Source organism: Balearica regulorum, chromosome 12, assembly GCF_011004875.1.
Source record: "Balearica regulorum gibbericeps isolate bBalReg1 chromosome 12, bBalReg1.pri, whole genome shotgun sequence".
Classification (NCBI taxonomy): Eukaryota; Metazoa; Chordata; class Aves; order Gruiformes; family Gruidae; genus Balearica; species Balearica regulorum.
In genome coordinates this window covers 21,467,762-21,489,893 of record NC_046195.1, presented here as the reverse complement: position 1 = coordinate 21,489,893, position 22,132 = coordinate 21,467,762, and the positions used below count along the sequence as shown (strand labels likewise).

Here is a 22,132-nt window from a genome sequence, read left to right as displayed (position 1 = left end):
TTGGTCCACGTAAACTCAGTTTTTGACATGTGTTATGTTGATCATGGGGAACCTAGAGAGACCTAGTTATGGAAGAATGAAGCATTTTTTCCCCATCTATCATAGGTACTTTTCAGATGACTGCATTCCTGCATGACTACATCACCTTTTTTTTTTAAACAATCTTAGCTTCCTCACTGCCCTTCCCTAAAATATCAGCTATGACCAGGCAGCTCAGATTGTCCATATTATCAGCTGCTAGACATAGGATATAAACAAGCTTCATTATCACCTGCACATTACTGCTAATTGTGGAGCTTTGGCTTTCAGGCAGAAATGGATATTAATTACTACATTTAAGTTTCTGACTCAAAGAAATGAGTTGAAGTAAAATACTGCCGGGAGTGGAGATGCACACAAAGGCCTTTTCCAAAGTATACATTCACTTAATGTTTTTAATGTATAAAGCTACTTATATGTAATGCATGTGATATACATTAACACACTAATCTTCTGTAGTGTATTAAGGAAAGTACTTTAAAGGCACAGTTTAATTAAACTTCTTAACACTCCTTTGTGAGGATAAAATAATCATCCTTGTTTTGCAGGCAAGTGCTAAAAAGTTAATTAAATTACAAGAGCCAGACAGTGACTTAAAGGCATAGTCAGGAAAAGAGGTCGAAAGACTCAGTTCTAGTCCCAGTCGACAGGAAACCTTCCCCAATGGATGTACTAGCTCCAGTGAAATTTCATCTGACTTCAGATGATACTGCAAACCTCATATTTTAACAAAGAGATGACTTGAACTGTGAGAAATGTTGCTTTTCTACAGAAAGCATAAAATATTTTGGGTATTGCAAAATGGTAACAACGATAAAAGAATGCTTTGTATTCCAGACCTCAAAAACTCAGGAAAAAACCAACATTAAAATGATAAACATTAAACAAAGCTGCAAGAACCTGATAAAAGGCAATACAGTAATTGATTTGTTTGGATCCTGAAGCTTCTGAAGAGTTCTGCCCTTTTTGCTGCCTTTATCAAGTTCAAAACAATCAGAACTAAGTGAATGAATAGTAATTACTGGATGTGAAGATGCTGTTTGAAAGAAAAACTGAGCTGGAGGGCAATCATTAAAATGATCCAGGTAGAAGGTCCACTGATTTACATAGAAATGATTCATTATTGTTGTATCAATGATGTCATTTCTTTATGAAGTCACGATACAAACCAAGTCAAGTGTTTGGCATGTGACTAAAGAAAAGCTGTTAACCAAGTTAACGTATACAGTTTCATTCTTCTAGAAGAAAGCTTGTATAGTCAGTTTATTGCGCAATCCCTAGTTCGATTGGGCTAATTAAGTCAATTATGTAAAAAAAATTCTTGCTTGCCAGGGTAGGCAAGACTTGAGGTTGAGGAACAGTGGTACATACACACACCTCTGCACCCATATGTCTCAACTCATACAGTCTCCCTCATTCTCATTTATCTTCAAGCAGTTTGTCAGCAAGAAAATACACTTGTTCTGAACAATCATCATTTAGGAGTTCTTGGGCCAGGAATTCCAGTAGTGCTGCTCATCCAAACACTGGCTTGAGTAGAGATCCAGTTAGGGACAAACACGCCTGCAATGGAGATAGGAGCAGTTCATTTCAAATGAGGTTTTCAAGCTACGTTGACTCAAAAATATTTTCAGGATCAGGAACATTAAAAACTGAGGCAAAGTCCATCTGCTCCGTGTTTTCCAAGGGCAAGTACACACCGAAGCATAGCAACATATCTCAGCATAAAAGCCCGGATCCGGCAGCCAAATTCCACCCTCTACCACGCTATTAATAATAGTTATTATTACTTGAGCTATCCTGGGTGGTTCTCAGAAAACAATGGCAAAGTCTTTGCCTTGAAATGGTAATCTTCCATGGAGACGTGATAGAACAGGCCAAAGGAGCAAAAATGAAAGAAGTGGGTGGGGACCAGGGAAGGCAGGACAACGGTCACAGTAATAGGATCACTCGTTATATCCTGTAACTATCTTGATGCTCCCATTAAGTGATTTAATTAATGACTTAGATATAATTCCAGGAAGGATTGAAAAGAGTATAGAGAAGGAAGGTGTGGCAAAAATGTTTAGGAGCAATAACCGGGAAGGCAGACGGGTGAAAGTAAAACCAGTAGTTCACGAACACTGGAATTAGGGAAACCTGAATGGGTTTTGCTTTATGACACAGCTTGTGGTCAAGACATTACAATGCCTCACTCACACGGGGATTCTCGGGTGTCTAGCAAGGTGTGAGACCACGTCATAGCCAAAACATTTGTGGCGTCTCCCTCATCAGGGCAGCTTCTTTGTATCACAAAACTTGGAAGGAGTTAAATTCTCTTTGGTGAACAGCTTCAGCATTTAAGAGGCAGCGAGACAGATACACAGGCAAACAAATGAGACCATGAAAAACAACTTTTCCTTGGGAAACCAGCTTCCAAAGGTACAGAGCATTAGGGAACTGGTGTCATGAGTGTGGACAGACCGTGCATCCTCCAGTCACCACCAGAGAGCGGCTGGGCAAGCTGCAAGGCTCCGGAGACACATGCCACCTGGATTTAGGGCCCTATCGATACACTCAGGGTTTTCTGTTGCTTTCCAAGACAGCCTTGCAGCACTTCCCCTGAAGACAGCAAGTCTTGTAGCCTAACCTGATTTCTGGTGTCTCTGACATCACTCAGCTCAAAATACCTTGCAAAAATGGAGCATATAAAAATGAAAACATAGTGGTCCTTGTTACAGATCATCTTTCTGTTCCATATAAAGAGTAGTCACGCCTTTGCCTTTAAGATCTCAGGACAGCTGAGGAAGACAATGAGTTTTATTTAGTGGAAGGTAAATGGGTTCTCGCTTTTCTTGAAAAGTTATTTTGATTTTAAAAGAAATGTATCAAGCTTTCATTTGCAAAACAAATTTTAACATAAACAAAAAATGACTGTGAAAAACCCTGTTTGGCTGAAAAGGCCCTTCTTGTAACTACTGAGGTTTGCCTGACTCGGTCATTATTCTCTACCAGCACCTGCCACCCTTCATTGAAGAAAACCTCATGTCTCATCTCCTCCTCTGAAGAGGACTCCCCATGTGCAGATGGAGATGTGAGCAGGACACAGAGCTTGTGCACCACCACAGCAGCGTGTAACAGAGTCATGGTAGCAAAACAGGAGGTTTCTGCTGTGTGTGTTTGTCCTGGAGAAGCTGGGACACACGCAAGGCTCTCACCCCTTTGCTCAGAACGCCGTCGTGGAGCACACCTTGGTCCCTTTCAGCAGACAGACCTCATTTTGGTCAGTGCTAGAGAAGCTGACCTGCACAATAAACAAACGCAGACCTCAAATCACCACGCGTGCCCCCGCTCTGAACTCGCGCACGGCGCATACGCTATTTCACTGTATAAGCAAAGTGATTTCAGGAACCCGGAAGCTTTATCCTGGCTCAGCCTGTCTGCTTGTTGGCCTTGTATACTCCCCAGGTGCAGAGGTGAGCATGAGGTAATCACACCTAGTGAATATGAGGTTTAGTCTATAGGAAACCAGCGGAATTTATGTAATTTTGGCATGCAGTGCCTTTCTTGTCTGTAAATTTAGCAGTGAGTAGCATGCTTGGCTCCAGAACAGTGCGTGCACTATGTTACATGCAGATCCTCCTAACTGAACTGCATTAGAGGCAGAGCCTCAGTCAGGGGAAAGGAGCTATGAACTTGGGCATCGGTCATCAAATACTCCTCGCATCCTCCTCAGCACTCCAGTACTCCCATCTGAGTTGAAATACCTGGTTCACATGCAAAAAAGGGATTTGAAATGAAATGATTATTTATTTGCTGCCAGAATCTGTGTTACATTACCCAATGATGCTAAAAGTACAGCATTTATCCTGGCTCTGAGGAGAATTGGAAAAGGATGTTCAAGGACAGGAAGAATCATTTAAGCTATCAGCCACAGGCTCAGAAGAAAAGAAGAGGGAGGGAAAGACCAATCTCTTTTCTTTTATATTTTTTAATTTGCCGGAGTGATTCAAAGCTCTTGAGGCAGCAGCTGAATTATTGCTGCATCTTCAGGCTAGGCACAGCTCATATACAAATGACAATAGTCCAACAGCTCAAAAAATCCTCTGAGATGGAGAGGACTTCCTTCCGAATGGCATTTTTTTCAACTCTCATTCACAGCCTGCAAAAGTGAATGCTCAAGTCAGTACAGCTCTGCCCGCAAGGGGACTGCTCTCGCCGTGGTGTGTTGACTTAACTCCCACCAAGGTTACGGGACTCTCCTGCCTCACAACAAACCATAATCACCCTGAGCTCTCCGCGTACGCAGGAGCTCTCTGACTTACCCCATGCATGTGACATTAACACAGCACTTCAATCTGCAGATCAAAAGAACCCTCAAGTAGAGTCCCTGCAGCCCAGCTGAGACAATCATCTGTAGCAGCCATCGAGCAGTAACAGCATGGCTTTTATACTGGCTGTGGCAGAAGGAAACAAAATCAAGGCAAGCACACAGACATTGAGAGGATGACCACATGCATGAAGAATTGCCATTATTCCCCTACTCAGAACTCACGAGGCCGAAACTCCAACGCTATGGCCAGATTTGGGCCCTCTGGAATATAACGTGATATATTTGCACATCAATGAACTTGAAAGATTCTATCAGAGGGCCACTAAGATGGTTGGGGCTGACAAGGAGAAGCTGAGGGCTTGTTCAGCCTGAGGAAGAGATGGATGAGATGACACTCTTCACCTGCCTGAGAGGTTGAGAGAGGTGATGGAACCAGACGGTTCTCAGAGGTGCTCAGCAAAAGGACAGGAGGCAACAGCACAGGAAATCAATGACAGTGCTCAGCGCTGGAACAAGGACCAGGGAGGTTATAAAACAATCTCCAACTCTGGCTTTTCAAAACTCAGTTAGCAATACCCTGCACGACTTCATCTAGTTTGGAAGTTAGCTCTGAGCAGATGGTTCAACTTGAGGCCTACAGAGATCTTTCCAAACTCAGTTTTCCTGTGAGTTTATGGTCACTGAGCCTTTCTGAGGTGTTACTAAGCACACGGCTGCACCTTGAGGCTGCTTAAATTTATGCTTTAATTTACGCCAGTGGAAAAAATGCCTCTGTCTCCTGACGAAATGCTTCCCTTTGCAACTTATGCTCACATGCAGAAGACAGGATTTCTTCAAAGCTGGTCCCAAATCGCAGACCTGCCAGAGAAGAAAATGACCCTGGATCTGATGCTGTGTGAAACTCACTCACATATGTTTCTCCATGATAGTTTCTTCACATGGCCTTGCAGAAACAAGCAGAAGAGCCTAGTCTTTCTAAGGCTGGGAAAAAAGGGAGCAAAGCGGCTTTATTCACAACTAGCATTTTACACACTGACAACAGAGGTACATTAGCACAGATTTCTTTTTTTTCCCCACAGAATATATCCACTTTGGTGCTTCCCAAGCACCAGTAACCGAAGGTTGCAGTCCTATTTGGAATTAAAATGTCACGATAACAACTACAGTGAAAGTTGCCATCTCTTCCATGCAAAGGGTTTAGGATTTGGGGGAGGGTTTTTCATGTTTGTTTGCATTTTCAGGGGGTTTTTTTATTGCAAAATTCTTTTGTAGATACAGGTCCTTTACCAAGTTTAAAGTCTGAATTCCATTTTGACTCCTAACTCCCTGCCCTAGAAATCAGCAGAGCCCTTTCAATGAATCAAAGGCTTGAACTTAAAGGAACAAACATATTGTTCTAAAGGTAAATATATTTCACAGCTTATCAGAGTTATTCATCCTTGCACTCTCAGACAATGAATTTTAAAAGTTTTTCAAAGTCATCGAGCCATCTGTCCTGTCATTACATTTTAAAATGTATAAAAATTAGGTTCCTCGTTATGTGGCTATATGGTCCCCTGTGCTATGGCACATGTACTGCATAAGAAGCTGTGAATTTCTGCATGCTAGTGTTTCTGAGTTCTTTATTTTGTTTTACCAATGAAAAACATTTCATATGAATACAAGACTTTATTGTAAAAAAATTTATATTTCCCCAGTGTCTTTTTGTGTCAACAGAGGACTTTACTGGCAAGTAATGAGTTTGCACTAAGCAGGCAAACACAAATAAATGAAATCTATGTGGATAACCAAGTGTGGTGTGTATATACATTGTATCTCCAAGGATTTAAAAAAAAAAAAAAAACAGGGCAAGAAACCTGGTGCTTTTAGAAAACAATAGCCATTTATGAAACATTTTTGCCACTTACATTTCCAGAGAAAAATTAACCCCCATCCCATATGCCCTAGGTTTATATTCTGTCATTATATACCAAATCATGTATATGGTGACTTATCAGAAGCATATAAGTTAAATAATTTTGCATTGTAACTTTTAATATTAATTTTTCTTAATAGAGTATTTGGATTTTTGCCTTAGTACTTTCTAAATTTGTCCCTAACCTGTTCAGATGGGCCCAAAGTCTTGGGGAAATACCTTGTGGCAGTCAGAAGAACAGTTCACAAAGACTGCAAGTAACAAAAACGTTGGAATAACCAGAGCTGTGTCACATGCCTAACCTTTTCCTAGCTGTATTTAGGATAAAGGATATTTGGCTTGCAGAGGCGCAGTCTGGCTGATATAACTGACCTTCTCAAGAATATCTGAACAATATCCAGAATGTGCTAAATATTCAGAATGTTTGCCATAGGATTGTCTCTGGGAACTGAGAATTTATGTACTTTGCAAAAGCAGCAAGTCTGCGCGTGCCTTCAGTTCCTTTCAGACACAGACAGCTGGACTAGACAGACATCTGGTCGGATCCAGGACACCCAGCCGCGTGTTCTTTTGCTTGCTTTATCTTCAAATACTACGGCGTTACAATTTTTCCGCAGCACTTTTCACTCATTGACCAGTGTACCAGTCATTTTGCTCCAGCCATGCTCCCTTCAAAAGGGAGCCAAAAGAAGAGCTGGAACAGCTATTCTGGTGTAAAGGTCAGCCAACAACCCGGAAAAGTTGAAGGGTAGGCAAAGCTCCAGACTGCAAGGGAACCAAGGGCGGGCTCCGGTTACTCTCTCTAGCAGACGAAATCACAGGTATCACCAAGATTTAATTTGTTCAGAGAAAGAGAGACTGTGCTAACCCCCGCAGCACTGGCAGCCCCTGCATGGGTGCAGGTCGGTGTGTGTCTGCCCCCGGGCAGGGAGGAGGCAGCTCCCCACTCCACACCGGGCTGTGCACAGGGGCTGGGAGAGACCCCCCTCCTCATCCGCCCTGCAGCAAAAGCAGCGATGCAGATTTTTATTTCTTGCATCTCACTTTGAACTACCTCACAAACACTGGAGTAAGTTTGCTTCCTGCAGGCATTCCCAAAGAGGTTACAAATGCTCACTCTGCACCTTGCGGAGGGGAACAGGCTGGAAGCGGGTTCAGAGCTGCCGCGGGCTTCTGAGCCTGGGCTTTCGCTTGCTGCAGAACTGGAATTCTCAAAGCCATTTAAGAGATTTAGGTGCATACGTCCTGCTGATTTCAATGGAGACAAAGGGTTAAACTTCTCCAAAAGTTCAAAAATCCCAGCATAGATGTAGGACTGGCTTTACCACCACTGCGCTGGAACTTGGCAACGGTTTAAGAGGACACATCAACACTAAACAACAGTTTGGAACAGGAAGAGAAGATGAATATCTAATCCGATTGAAACTCCAGAGGAAATATCACGCAGGCTGTCTGGAATGGACCCAGGAGTCTCACGCTAGCAGCTCTGGTCTTACGAAAAGTTCTCCTCTGCTCAGGGTCTCTCACTACCAGTCATCAATACTGCACATCAGCATCTGGAAGCAGCACTGCATTTTTAGTAGCCAGAACCTCAGTCTTACAGCCAAACTAAAAAGATCAGTCATACATCACAAAACAGATCATTAATATGCTCGGTCAGGGATGTTTGGGAGGAGATGGAAGTTCAAATTCATTTTTTTTATTTCTTTTATACAGAATGTATGAAACAAAAGTCTTCCAAAGCATAAATGCTTCCTACTTAGGACACAAGTAGTGGGAGCATTGCCTTGTTGCTTCAAAAGGAAAAATAAATATCTAAAGTCTTTCCACCCAAAAATCTCAGAAGACTCCGTATTTCCCGGTTATCTAGGAAAAACCATTTACACGAATGCTGTTTCCCAACACATGAGCCATAAACCACCTCCAACTTCTGTGCGAGGACATCCCAAGAACTGAACCACCAGAAAACTGGGAAGCCAGCCAAAACCTTAAAGAGCAGTTGATCACGGTTCCCACACCAAAGCTGTTACATATGAAGTCTGTGGTGTCTCGGCGTTCCTCCTGAAGGCTGTTCTCATGCAGATACGGTAGAATGTGAAGAAACCTGTCTCTCCTAGCCTGTGCCCATGGAAAAAAATGCTAATGCACTGAAGCAGGGAGAAGCCCTGCATAGAAGAAGCTGCACCGGTGAGTGGCTGCACGCACAGACTTCAGACGTTCATCCTGGCAAAGGATGGAGGGAGTAGATTCTTTTCGGGAAAGAATTTTGAACTTCCCATGATTTATTTCTTAGCATGGCTCCCTCCTAGATCTTTATGGGCAAATTTCAACAGTTCTGTCCTGACTTTTACTCTTACAAGCTGCAAGTTGCTGAGGCACTTCAGCCTGGCCTAAGTCCAAGTCGATGATTAATTTTTATTTATTTATTTTTTAATAGTCTGGCTAGTTTTTAGCTGGATCAGTTTTCTGATCCAGGTTATTGCCCTGAAGACTAATGCTGGAGCAAGGGAGGCAGCAGGAACAAGTGCCTGGGGCTAGAAGAGAGTGGGATGAGATTTCCCTTTTGCTGACAGCAGACACTTATTTCGGGATGAAGCGACCATACAACAGCTTCCTCACTTGCTGTTGTGAACTTCTTCTCGGCACACCATCACAAACTACATCTATTCCATTGCTTGTGAAACCATCCTAGTTTCACTGAAGACAGCAGATGGACCCTGTTGAGGTATGGATATTCTTCTTGGTGCAATATGTGACAACTGAGCTTTCCTGGAAGCACCAACGGGACAGAGGGAGCAGAAGTGTATTTTACACTCTGGGCATTTTACTACTTTTCCAAAGCACTACATCTTTTTAAGAAACAGAAGACTTCAAAAGAGAAATGGCCTAACATGGGAAATTCGGGGATTCAAAAGAAAATAATTGTTAGTGTTCAGGAGTGCTTGGTTCTACGGCTTTTGGTTATCCGCTTAAGAGAGAGAATCTGCCTACATTCCCTTCTCCCAAATTCCCATTGGTCCCCTCTGCTACATCAGCTCATGCCACACTTTTTAAAATCCCATTTAAATCTCACAAATTGTTTTTCAGAACAAGGTATGGAATAAAGCCTTGGCAATGTCCAGGCATGGGCACAGGCTCACTGACGGACGGCTCCCCCTCGTGCCTTTCCCACACAGACCATCTCTGCCCAGGCAGTGAGACTGCCTTGGACACAGCCGTACGCACACGCTGTGCGGGCACTGACACAGCGTTCAAAGTCTCTGATGTACAAGGATGACACTTAACAAAGGATGCTTAAATCTCAGCTCCTTATTAAAAGGTATTTTATAACTGAAATCGTATTAAGCATGGTTTTATCAAGGTGATCCTGTCAGGCTGAGGTCGTGCATGGCAATGTTTTTGTTTTACTGGACACACTAAATGGTCCCTCACATGAAAGAACTAAAACAAGTGTCAAAATATTAATGGCCACTGCCTAAGGAAGCAGAAAGTTTTATGCTGGCAGTTTTTGGGTAAGCACAGTTAGGTGACATGATGCAGTAATAACTCTGTCAGTCCAGCTGGGCAGCCTTGTTCTGAGACAAATGCAAAACATCACCCTTTGCTTATTTCTGCACCTTATTCTGTGTCTAAGCATCTAACCAATGGGAAACTGTTTGCTCTTAAGATTTCAGGGGTCCATGAATTCAGAAATAAATGAGATAAATCAAAGGGAATAGGTGTATGTTTAATCTGGATATCCCCTTAGTGGAGTTACTTGTGCATTACGCTGCAACAATTGCATACTGAGATTAGACACTGCACTTCTTTCCACAGAAAATCCCTAAAAACGTGGTCTGTTTTAAACCAGGGACCTATGCAACTTTCTGAACAGAAAAAGTTTGTCAACCAAAAAAAAAAACCAGGTCATGTTTGCATTACTCCAAAAATGACCTATCCCAGCAAGACTTCACTAAGGTTAGCTGGGCATTTTCTATTTAGATCCCACTGTCAAGGTCCAAAAAAAGATCTGCACTTAATAAAAACTTTATACTAAGGATTCAAACTCTGGGACTTCACTTTCCTCCTCTACGTGCATATATCATTTTGACCCACAGGACAATTTTTATACAGCTTGAGTGACTTCAACTGCAATAGAGCACACAGTTTTCAATCCTCTTGATAAAGCCAAAGCCATTTTTTGCATAACTCACTTTCTTCTCAAGTCACAAATCCCGCTTGGAAACACTGTGACTCGGACACATAATAATTAACAGCCACACAACAATTCGAGTAAAAAATGCACCTGAAGATCTTTAAAACTGAAGCATCTAAAATGAAATGCAAAAAGTCCGGTCTTGGAAAGACCCTCAATCCCTAGATCCAGTTTTGTTGCCAAAATCTGCCACAGACTTTGGAAAACAGTTGTCATAAGGGAAGAAATAAGGATATTGCAGCCTAATTCACTCTTTAAGCATTGTCATTGGTATTATTTCATCAGGTTATGTTGAGGATATAACTTCTCCCTAGGTGTCTATCAGCACTTATTCAAGTAATGACAAATCTGATTTGTAACAGGAAAAAGTTGTGTGTATCTTAACCCCGTAAGTATGTCTTAGGACTGAAGAACATCTACTACTGAGCTTACAGATCTCTTTATAAAAACTGAACACATTGCACATGGCTTTTTCGTTCCCACTGTATATATCATATCTAGCCTGAAATGGGCTCAGTGGGATACGTGATGAAATCCTGAGTGCTTCGAAGTGAGAAAGACTTCTGTCAAGGACTTTGGGGGAGCCGTATTTCACTTCTGGAATTTACCTTGTCTTTAGGTACACACGCATGGCACTTACAATACGCTCACGTGCAGTCTACCTAGCCAGCTGTCAATAGCAATGTTTTTAAAAGGTTCTGATGTCTTTAATCGGTATTTTATTACACATATTTCACCATTTATCCAGAATTTTTCATTTTACCCACTACTTTGGCAGATTTAGCAGAAGCAAACCAGTACAACTGATTTGGACATAATGTTATAGCTCCCTTTATTCCAAATGATTTGGGAGTTTATTTGCCATTGCGCACAGGCGCCAGAAGGTACTGATTGCATCCTATCTACCTTAACAGTGCTGTACCCATGGGAAGTTCAACGTTTAAGGAACACAGACTCATCCTCCGCACCAGTCACCAGTGCACAGCCTGTAAACATGTACAGTCCAGCAAAACAGTCGTGGCCGCTGCCCACTCCTTTTCTGGGATTGATCTGCTAGTTTGTCTTCTACATATGCTCAGACAACACAGGACAGAGTGTCAGAGGAATCTCATACAGCCATAATACTCTGTAACCTTGATCACAAAAAGTATGACTTGAATTTAAAGAAAAGACTTCTGCATAGTTCAGGGGCAGACCCAGCTCGTGTTAAGGAAAGAATCTGAAGACGTGGGACTCCTCACGATGGTACTGACAGCAAGCGTGTTTACTGCCCCCAGAACCTTCACGGGGACTTAAAAGTGAAACTAATGGGAAAGGTAAAACCTTTTTCCATTGAATTTTCCAAGGGGATCTAACTTTTCTGGTTTGAACCCCACTTAATTTGCTCAGCTGCTGCAGAGGGAAATTAGCTGCTTTGCTATGCTTTGGACATCGGCATCAAAGTGAGAATTTGACTTTCTGGATCAAAACAGAACAGTGTTGCCAACCATGCTCAGTCCCAGAGTGTTCATCAACGACCACAAGTGGAGTGTATTTCCTCTTTCTGCACTCTTCAGTCGTACTTGTAGTTGAGGTTTGTTGTCCCAGTGATGTGGGGAATTTTCTCAGCAGAAAAGAGACTTTTTCCTTACAGGGGAAAACACCAAGAGATTAAGCTCTGGTGGGTTTAAGCTGCCCAGTGACATAAGCCTGCAAACTAATACCTGAAACAAACTTCTGCTACCAGTCTCCATCCTTCTTTTTCCTGGCTGTTGACACTTTTTTCCACAACACATTGACACTCCTTCCTGTAAAGATGCAGTCTCAGCAGCCAGATGGACACCTGCAGACACAGATGGCTGCACAACCACCAAAAAGTCTTCAGGACAAAAACCAACTCTCATTAATTGTATGGTACATAAGGTAGCCCAGAACATAACCAGGGATTTTAGGCGATACTCTAGTATACATGACAACACATGACAGTATGGCCATTAGCATTTTTCTGATGTGCAGAGTCTATATTCCTGCTTCCTTGAACTAGATGATGTTTTAAGGACATAAGCCTGCAAAAGGCCTTTTGCCACAATTCTTGTTTCTTCGCTCTTGGTCAGATGGTGGGAGAATTTTTTTTTTTTTTGGATGCCCCTAATGTAAAATTGCCAAGAATAACTGTTGCCTCTCCTAAAATGGCAGCTGTAGCCCTGTGAAAACAGCCCCGGCGGGTTCCTTTCTGAAGTGACAGCAGGTCTTACTGACATCAAAGGGGACGTGAGGTTTTTAGTGAGGGCTGTTTGTTGATTTTTTCTCCAGTGAAGTGATATTACATGGCATTTCCAACCCTCAATCCTATTAAGTGACAGAACTACCTAATAGCACTCATTAAATAACATAACTTGGTGTCAGAAATTCACTGACAGGCTCATGCAATTGAAGTGGTAGATTTATGCCCTAAAACAATGTGGGTTTGGTGTTATTGTTACTGGGGTTTTAATAAATGTCATTTATTTTAACAGGTGAAAGTATAAGACCCAGGACAGTTCATGAAAAGGTTATCACTGATCAGCACGTAACCGAGTAGAAAAGTGGGTGCCTGAATTTTACATGTAGAGGGAAGAAAGCACTAAAACCATGTTCATTGCTGTGCTGTCAAACCCCTTCATTTCTTGGAGATCACTTCTTTGGTGACACCAACCTGCACTGCAGTGTTATCACAAGGCAGTCATATGTTGCAACAGTATTCAGGAACTTTCCATCTTTCTGTCCAAGGAGATATCCAGAATTATGCATAAATTAAAATATTAAGTCATTTTTTTTCCTTTTTTAAAAAGTTATCTGTTGCTTATGAGCCCAAAGCAAACACAGATAAAAATCCCAAACATTAAGGCCTTAAATACCACCATCATCCCTTGCTCTCACCTATTAACAGCACATTTTAAACCTTTAACCCAATGTATTTATCTTGCAGAGTGAATCACAAAGTTTGTCAGTGCCCACAGAAATAAGTTTATCAATGATTTCTTGCTTCTTTCTTTCTACAGCTCTCATCCTACTGGAGCCCAAAGAGCTTTTTACCAACTGATACACAAATAATAACTGCAGCTTTCCTGGGTGGGGATCTGACAGTTGTTTACATCAGAATGCAAAGACAGCATGAGGTGTAGGACAGGGAACAGCCAACTATCTGCCTGAAATCCACCTTACCTCTCAATGGGCAAAGCTAGAATTCAGAAAATATATTATTATCAACAACAATACGGCTCAAAAATGATGTTAGGTGTCTCTTGATTCATATTTAATTTCTGAATATACATGCAAAAAGTATCAGAAACCAGAATTTCTGTAGAACATTTGCAGTAGTAAACTTTATTTTTTCCTTAGAAGTCTACTTTGCAAGTTGCCAGTAAACCACCACATTCAGAAACAAGGTAGAAAATGTGCACTCTACATAGTGAGCAACTAAATTCTACTGGTAAGTGGCTACCCTCATGAGACATCCCACTGGAATTAATTGAGTACTCATGTGAGCAACTGCTCACCAAAATGAAAAGTAATTCACAATCTGAGCTAAAGGTCTGTAACTTGTACACACAAATCCTCCCAAGGTCTGCCCCTCCACACTGAAAATTCATGTTTTTCATTATTTCTCCACTTGCCCTTTCTTACCACCCATACAGCAAAAAACTCTCTAGGTTATTCTATCAGCTTAGGTTATAAGAGTCAGTCCATCTCTGGAAAGACAGCACATTATGGGCCTGTTTTCAGCCAGGACTAGCATTGATCAAATTTTCATCTTCTTGATGCTGTGGGTAATTTTTCATTTGTAGCCGCTGGAGAATGATCAAGCCTAGGGGCAATGGTTTAGAAAAATCCTCTCTTGTATTCTTACAGACACAGAAAGAAGCAGTATCATCACTGCCAAATGCAGAGGCAGACCAGATCATTTCAGCAGCAGAGTCCTAAAACACATTGCTTTCCGAAATTCCCAGCCCTCAGCTGCCTTTGCACTACAATTTATCATCGATGCAATGATGTAAATGAGTGCACTGCAAATGAGATCAATTTCTCAGTTTAAAACCAGTAATCAAAAGAGAGCAGGGAGTTACTGTTAGCAGAGAGCATATAGCGATTTACATGACAGTCCCACAAGTAGTGGCAGTGAAACACCTGATGGTGCAGTTAAACCAGAGAGGCTGAACTAGCACCCCGTTGCCACCTCAGCCATGGTCTCATCCTTCCCTCTGGTGCTGCTGGCTCCAGTACTTGTCTGACCCAGCAGTGAACTGATTTAACTCACTAAATTGGTTGAAAAGTAACCAGGAGGGAAGAAGTTAATCAGCTCGTGGGGTCACATGAGCACCAGCGCTGATGAGAGAGAGGGGATAAGCTGCAGCCTGAGGAAGCAGCAAATTGCGGTGTTCCCGAGAATGGAAATGAGTAGCCACATACTTCTTAAACCAACTTCACCACTGAAACCGCAGAACAGCACCCTGCACGGCTGCTCACTTCCTTGTGCCAGGTCGAGCCAATCTAGTGAAGTTCACATTTTCTGTTGTGATAACAAGATCATATATGGGTACGTTCACATCAAAACTGAATAATGAAATCAAGGAGGAGACCACGACCTGGAAAAGGACTGTCTCCATACATGCCTGCACAGGAACAGTGAGACATGTGAAGTGACACTGATATAACCAAAGGCATTTGGAGGTAAGTACAGTAACACAGCGGAGCTGGTCTAACAGCTCAATGTTGCCAAAAGCTCTGTCCCACAACCTTCCCTTTTCCAACAGCACTCCCCATCACACAGTCCTGCCCCTCCTTTATGCTGGTTTCAGTATTTACTGGACCTTCACTGAGCACACTCGACCTGCTAACTGAACAGAAAAGCCTCGCTTTTTTTCCCCCAGGTTAGTTTTCTGCAGGTGTAGTGAGTTCAATCTGCTCAGACAGTACAAGTGCCAGAACAGCACGAGGGACTCGGTGGGGGTGTGCAGTCAGACACAAGGAAGAAAGCAAGGGGAACCTTCCAAGTTCGTGGGATCACAAATAATTTAGGTGTAAAGGGACCTCTGGAGGTCATCAAGTCCAGTGACAGTGAATCACTCTCTTGGCTCTGCTATACAATTGAAGCAAGCAGGCAAACTAGCCAGCAGCCCTCTGCCTCTGTCATCAAAAACCCAACTCTCACAGTTTTCCAATGACAGTTTTAATTTTTTTAATGGAACACGAATGCGGGTGCAAAAATGACTTCTTTTTGTACCCTAAAGGAATAAAATAAAATATTCTTCCTGGAAATAACAATTAGCAGTTAAATCCCTGACTATAGCACTCTAAGTAAAGGCAGAATGCTCTAAGGAATAACCAAACAATGCAGTAAGTATTTGTGCAGCAGGAAGAGTTTGGAGATGTTTGTTTACCATACAGTTTGTTCCTACTTGACAGATTCCTAAAGAACCCATATAAAGAGCTCTGATTTATTAATAGAGTCAGATGGCATGAAACAGTATTTCTAACCTGTTTATAAATGGTTTAAAGGAAATTACAAATACATAAAAAAACAAAGCCAAGTTTACAGTAAAAGGGCAGAGAGCTAAATTCGTTCTTCCAGTAAGCAATATGTTATATGAAACTGAGCTGAGTACATCTGCCATCATTTTACCTGGAAAAAAACAAAGTGGGGAGAGGAGGAAAGATTTTTAGTTTGCCAGTTTTTTGCAAAAGCAAAACAAAAGGAAAAAGCCCATATATTGTATTAACCTATTGTACATATGGATAAGTAGTTTAAGTAACACATACAATGATTTCGCAACGTGCTTTGAAAAGATGCATTAATATCTTTGGAAATATGGGAAAGTAATTTATAACACCACATAAAAAAGTAATAGAGGGCCCAATCCTGTCACCACTAACTTAAACTGGGCAGAGTTGAGCTTTCAGGACCTTCCAACAGATTTAGAACATTTTTCAACAGCCCAGTTCAGATATTAGCAAACCCCAGCCTGGCTGGCTCCCACCACATCCCCACTTGCTAAATTACTCCTTTTTCCTCTTCCCTCCACCCCCCCAACCCCCTCTTCCCTTATTATAATTTAAAACAAAAATATTTTTTATGTGTTGAGCATTTGTGTATTCAGAAACAGCGCCTGCCTTTTCTCCATTCTGACAGCTCTGAGCACTGCTAGCCATTAGCAGTCTGGAAACCAAGAGATACAGACCAGCCAGATATACCAAATCAGCGCATCCCAACCTCGGCAGCATCCCTGAAACCACCAGAGTTTTGTTAACTTCTAATTTTCTACATAATACTGCTGTGAAAACCAATGTCTCCTACACAATCAGAGGGCATTTCTTGAAATGCAAAGGGAGTTAAGTTTCCAGAGCCCTTTATGATCTGAAATAAACATTTTCCCTTTGTCTACACAGTAAGAGAAATGACAAGGATGAGCATGTGGACTGAGAGGTTGGTGTTAGGGGACTGGCCTTTTTGCCCAACACTAACGTCTGAATATGGCACATTTTACGATGTGAGCCCACACCAAAGAAAGAGCCCTTCTCTTTCTTACCCCCTGCCAGCACTGCAGTTCAAAGTGGCTGCTGGAAATGCTGAACCTCTGCGCGTGGCACATGAGATTTCAATCGTTATCCTGGAAACCTGTTGCACTTTCACAAGATGCTGCTGATCAGACCAAAATTCTGATGAAATTTATTTAAACACCCCACCAAACAATTGAATAATAAGTTTTTCTTTATCATGCAATTTCCCTGGCCAAGGCTGCATTACAGGGCACATCCATTACTATCTTCTCTGGGTTCTATCTCGAACAGACCAAGCAGGTGAGATCCAAAACCACCACGCCATGCATTGGGTAGTTAAATGCAGCAAATACAAGGGCAATGATCTAGAGTTCTCATTTACCCTCTGCTCGTCTTACAGCATTCATTTCTCCAGCAGAATTTCATCACTGTCTAAAACCTTTTTGTTTCTGTCAACTGATGCCACTTGTGAACTGAAGTTGTACAAACATAGTAGGACTCTGCCCACAACGTGCACTGAAACTCAGGAGTCCTCTAGGCTGCCTCCTTTAAAGCCACCTTTCCCTTCACCACCAATGTCTTAAATTCTGCAAGTCAGCCGAAATGAACCACAGCCTCTAAAAGATCGAGTGGTTCCTTCCGATAACCTGACCCAGGAGGAATAGCCAGCCAGAGGCTGGTATACCTAGGTGTACCACAGCATCTCACAGTGTCCACTCCAGCCCTTACTCCCTCTTCTGTCTCTAGATACCAGCACAGGACCAGGCTTCAGCCCTTCTTGGTGAAGAATCCCAGGACCTCTAGTTAAGCTTGAGTTGAGACAATCTGGACTCATGCCCCATCCAGCTGTAGGACACAGATCAGAGCCTCTCCCGCAGGGTTTTGAACCAGCTTTCTGGTTCATTAACTCTTGTTCCTGTACTGCGAGGTTTGGTTCAGATTTAAATGCAGTGCTAGGTTCTAAGTTCAGCTCTGTTGCGAATGCCTCTACCAGTACCTGGCAGTTTGTCACATTTCCAAGACAGCTCATCAAGTTAATGCAGACTGCTGTGTCTCTTACTTCCAGTTTGACATTACCCACAAACAATAAAACTTTTCCTATTCAATTCTCTTGCTACTCTTCAAAGGCTGAAACAATGTGGTAAAAAAGCTCCGCCATAGGACAGTTGGACTTCAGTAGGAAAGTTTATTTCTTATGCTTTTTATTACCTTGCTGCCATTTCTTAGCCATAAGCTGGAAATGTTAAATTATAAAAAATACAATATTAATCAACCAATTGAATTGCCAGTTCTAATTCTGGATAGAAAAATGGACAAAGAAATAATCAAAGACTTACCAAAAAAGCAGATGGCTGGAGAGCGCTTCTGGCAGTCATGTTACTCGCACATGGGACCACTTGAGTTTAACAAATTGGACAACAGAGAGAGTACTGAAATGGAAATTGAGGCTCTACTCCATTCAAATTCTTTAAAATGTTTGTTTTGGATTTGTACCTCTGCTGCAATCTATAACTTTAGATTAGATATAGCAAGAGTAATATTCTTGACTAGAAGAAAAACAGAATGACTAAACTGTTTGCCAAATCACACAGATTGTCTCCCTGTATACAAATAATACCAACATATAAATGGTTTCCTAAATAAAACTAGTAGTAAACGTGTCTTTTACTAACACAGCAATAAAGTCCCACCGGTAGTTAGAACACAAGACACTTCCCAGACTCAAACGGCAAAACTTCTTCAAGCAAGGCCCATATCTGCATGTGTAAGTTACATCAGCATGAAAAAGAAACCCAATCACTTGAGATTTCACGGTATCCCCATGCAGCACAGAGACCTCCCATGGCAAGTGAGACCACATCCCAAAGCTGCTTGTTCTAAAAGTGTGCCCTTCACTGCTCATGAACTAAAGGGCAGTTGTTGAGACTGTGAGGCATAGTGCAATGCTTCCTATTCGATCCAGGAGGGCAAATCACTAAAACAATGTTAGTTATATCAATACAAAGGCACATAGGTAGTAGATGACACCAAAAAAGGAAGAAAAAAGGCTCATTCCATCAGTCTCGCTGTAAGAAATCAGTTGCCTAAGTGTTTAACAGAAAAAACACGAAGGCCTTTGTCAGTGAGATGCCAGTTGCAGCTTAAAGTAAATGTATGGCCAAATATGATGTCACCTACCACAACCAAAAATTAAGACGAAAGTTCTGCCGGTCTCAGGGACCAGTCACTCACCAGGGAACCTGTGGTTTTATATGGATGTCTTCCTGAAGAATCCAAAAATAACATTTTTCCATAGAGCAGAAATTCCTGTAGCATTCACGCTTTTCATTTCAGTAATGTTGCAATCCAAAGTGCCAGCCCTCTGTAATGAGGTAATCCGACAATGTAATTTGTAGTATTTTATTCTGTCAAAATTGATCTTAGTATTTCTATAGCAACTAGATCAAAACAAAAGATGGAGCAGACAGAATAAGTCTCTCCCTGCCATCACCCAGATTTTTATATAAATAAATATGTATATATATAAAGCATTATACATATATAACGTTAACGTTCATGATTCATCATTAGAAAAACAGCTCTGGAGAAACAGCAGCACAGTAGGATAACACTACAAAAAAGAAATGCTAACAAATGTGTAAACTGACATCAATAAAATATAAAAAAAAGTAATTGTGCAATTATCAAAAACCTGGGAACAGAGTGTGTCTTTGCCATTAAATCCAGTCAGGAAAAGGTATTATCCATTTCTGGTCGGGATAGATGGAAGCGAATACTGGCTTTGCTGATGTGAGGTGAAGAATACAGTGTCTTCTCCTCCAGAGAAAATCACATTTTAACCATTACTGTTAACATGTTAATGGTTAAGAAAGCTCGAGTGCCATTTAGCTACCTAAGCTTAGTTTTGGAAGTGCTATATGCAATAGTCTTGCAAATGTCTGTCAATTTATTTTAGTGCCCTTGCAGGACCTGAGCTGAGTCCAGGCGCTGTGATTACAAAGCCCCTAGGAAAACCCTGGATGTGGAAACCAATGCCATTTCCAAACAACTAATATGATTAATAGCAACACCACCCAGCCCCTTCCTTTTGAAACAGAGACTGATCTGCTACAATGGTGGGATAAAAAGCTTGATTTTCCTACAGACCACTTCTCCTTCACATCAGAGTAGCTTCCGAACATTTCTTAGATTTCAGTTAGATCCTGCCAAACACACACTGCGTGGGGATGCACATGTACACCTGCAAGCGTCACGTGTAAGCATGCAAATCCCAAACCAGCCACATGGTTCCTAGCTTGAGCTTTAAAGGAGAGGATGAACCTCTCCTAACATTGACACGTACCTGCCTCTAAAAATCTGCGCAGTGTCCAAGAATAATTTTCTGAATACCACATACTGTCACTTAGAGCCTGCAGTATAAAAACATGCGACAGTTTTAGATCCCTAAAATGGTGAGGAGGGAATTTCTGAGAACAGCATGTCAGCTGGGAAGAGGATGATATATTCACTTTTGTTGTGCTGTATCACTGCAGGTCCAACTGTGGTTTTGCTGCTGTTGCCATCTATGGAGGTCACCACGTACCTGCTTCCCAAGCACGCTGCTCCAGCCATGGCTGGAAGGCAGTTTGTCTTCTAGGCCAATCGCTACTGCACGTTAAGAAAAAGAGAGAATGTTAGGTTAGAGAAATACTGGTCATTTAAAAGAAACAAACACTCTCAAAAGCAGAACATTTCTTTGATCCCAAGGTCTCCTGCTAGAAAACAGAATTTCCCCATCAGTTTAAGAAGGGGAGTATGATGGACAAAAAATGCTTGGTGAATACAGGAACAAAATTGTGTACACACGTAATTTGAAACACAGGAATGTTTCCACAGATTACTCACACTCCTAAAATTAAACACACTCAAGTCTTTCACCTGAGTAAAGACCCTGACCCTGCAAAGCACTCTTCCACTTGATGGCAATTCCCTTGAGTAATGACAGTGAAGAATTCAATACTGGCAGAGGCTGAACTATATATTCATACTGAATTCACAGATGCTTCTGTAATAACTTCTGTCCATACATGGTCCTGTAATATCGGCATTTCAAGGCTTATCTTACAACTGACGCAGACTTTGGCGTGTCTTCAGATGCATATACTTAGAAAAATGTACGCAACGAGCTATTCCCTTTTTTTAACTTCAAAAATCATTGATCTGCTGCTACGGTGGGCGATGCAAAGTGCTTGTTTAGGCAAGAGTGTTTAAGAAGTATAAAAATAAATGAAACTGTGGCTTTCTTCCTAATTTTCACCAGTTTCTGACTGTCAGAGAAGATGTACCTTTTCCATGTGAAACTCCTCATTACCCTTTCCTCCCAATAAAGGCAATCAACGCTGAACTTAAAAGTTCCCGTCTGAATCCAGTTTACAGGCTTTACCATCCTGCCCTTTGAAATGGAGTCGTGTACAAGGCACATCAGAAAAACTGGAGGAAATTGGAGATAAAAAAGATTTAAAAATAAAAACAGTATTTATGTCTCCCAAATGGGAAGTTTGGAGCAGCAAGGGCAGGAAACGGACCAGTATTTAAGCTGATTACCCCAGCAAAGTCCTCTGCCTTTTCAGCAGTGCCATGGTCCCTCAGTAAAACCATTTAAATTAATTGGAGTTTGGGGCAGGGGGAGCGGTGGGGGGGAAGATGTCAAATTTTATCTGGAGTGTTAGTGATGGCTGGCTGGAGAGGGGCTTTCAGGCCCGTTAATTGGGCCTGTTTGCTCCAACGCCACAAACACTTTGACATGAAATGTTCTAATAACCCCGCCGCGCAGGTGGCCGCCAGTGTCGGCCGGCTCCTGACAGCCCGGCCAGGCCTGTCTCTTCCACTCAGGGCCCGCTCGGCTGAGCAGGCGGCTTTGGGCCCGGCGGTCATTAACCCAAATGTTCTCCGGGTGTAGCTTAGCAACCAATTAAGTAGCCGGGATCTTTAACATTTGTAGCAGAAATTCACACAAATAAAAGTCTTTTGGGCCACGCTGGCCTTATAGACATGGATCTTATTATGCTTTTTACCTAATTATCAACTTAGATTTTTCTTTATGCGTCTGAAAAAGGACAGCCGGCGGTTAAAGGCAAGCTCTGCTGAGCACAACCGGAGCGCGATTTCCTTGGGC

At 42.0% G+C, this 22,132-nt stretch overlaps 1 long non-coding RNA gene across 1 annotated transcript in view; it reads right to left on the bottom strand.

The window, feature by feature from the left end:
• Nucleotides 1-1,278: 1,278 nt before the first annotated feature.
• LOC142603519 (uncharacterized) overlaps nt 1,279-22,132 on the bottom strand; it is a 67,639-nt gene continuing 46,785 nt past the window's right edge. The window contains exons 4-6 of the long non-coding RNA XR_012837468.1: nt 20,561-20,625; nt 19,210-19,339; nt 1,279-1,602 (exon numbers count right to left, since the gene is read on the bottom strand). This is a non-coding gene — a long non-coding RNA (uncharacterized LOC142603519). The remainder of the gene's footprint in view (nt 1,603-19,209; nt 19,340-20,560; nt 20,626-22,132) is intronic.